Source organism: Elephantulus edwardii, unplaced genomic scaffold, assembly GCF_000299155.1.
Source record: "Elephantulus edwardii isolate Elephantulus edwardi_28Jun2011 unplaced genomic scaffold, EleEdw1.0 scaffold07124, whole genome shotgun sequence".
In the NCBI taxonomy this organism is placed as follows: domain Eukaryota; kingdom Metazoa; phylum Chordata; class Mammalia; order Macroscelidea; family Macroscelididae; genus Elephantulus; species Elephantulus edwardii.
This window is the reverse complement of record NW_006406874.1, coordinates 1-1,261: the sequence shown is the minus strand read 5'-3', so window position 1 is coordinate 1,261 and position 1,261 is coordinate 1. Positions and strand designations below refer to the sequence as shown.

The 1,261-nt window shown below is 39.3% G+C and overlaps 1 non-coding gene across 1 annotated transcript; it reads left to right on the top strand.

Annotated features, from left to right (window-relative positions):
* Positions 1-103: 103 nt before the first annotated feature.
* On the top strand, positions 104-174 carry TRNAG-GCC. The gene has a single exon. It is a non-coding gene; the product is annotated as a tRNA-Gly (tRNA).
* The last annotated feature ends 1,087 nt before the right edge of the window (positions 175-1,261 follow it).

The following is a 1,261-nucleotide window of genomic DNA, read 5'->3' as shown; positions in this document are numbered from 1 at the left end:
GAGGCCTGCTATTTCAGAAGTGGGTGGCCAATCCTTCTTCCTAGTCTGTCTTAATCTGAATGTTCAGATTTAGAGGAGTATCTGACAGACAGGCACCAGCAGTGCATGGGTGGTTCAGTGATAGAATTCTCGCCTGCCACGCGGGAGGCCCCGGTTCGTTTCCCGGCCCATGCAGCCCAGCCCAGCATATTTTCTGAGTGCACGTAATTTTTGATCTCCTGATTACTGGTGCCAAGAGATAGAGGGACTAGGAGCAAAAATAAATAAGTAAGTAAGTAAGTAAATAAATAAATGAATGAATGAATAAATAAATATGTTAAGATGAATGAAGAGAAAGGCAATAAAGAAAGGAAAGACATAGATAGGTATGGGAATTAAAATCACGGGGAGGAAGTGGGTCAAGTGCTATTACATTGTGGCTATTAAGTTTAATATAATTTAACAAGGTGTGTAAATGGTTGAATGAAAAATCAATTTACTTTTTAAACCTTCCCTCAAATCACACACAAAAAGATGTGCATAACCTTTGATGCAGGTATTCTACTTGTAGAAATTTAACCTTTGGAACAATAGATTTCTTTGTACAAAGTTGTGCATCTTTACGATTTTAAGAATGAATAATTATAAACAATAGCTAATTAAAGCATGTGTATACAGTGGTTTTGGACAAGAGTACTCAATATTCCATGTTGTTGTGTACCATCAAGTCAGAACTGACCCATAGCTGACTCTCCAGTGGATTTTGTAGGCAGTAAATAGCACTGGAGGAGATTGCCTATCCTTCTCCTTCAGAGCAGCTGGTGGATTCGAACAGCATGCCTTTGAAATTGCAGCACAGGACTGCCCAAAGAATAAGCAAGTCTGTCTTGGGGAAAGTGCAACCAGGGTGCTCCTTATAGGCAAAGATGTTGAAACTATTTCACATACTTTGAGCATGTTGTCAGGAGGAGTGTCATTGGAAAAAGGCATAATGCTGGGGAAGATGGAGAGTCAGGGAAAGAGAGGAAAACCTTCAATTAGATAAAATGACACAGTGACTGTAACAATGGGCTCGAGCATAGCAGAGATGGTAAGGATTGTCCAGGATAGGAAAAAATTCAGATTTGTTATTCATAGCATTGCAATGAGTCATAGTTGACTGGATAGCTGCAACTATTTTTTTTTTAAATTTAGGTTGTTTAGTTTTCATTTCAATGACCATCTACAGAGATTTTGGGATTCCATTCATTCATTGTTGCACTCTTCTCCCCGCACAAACCCC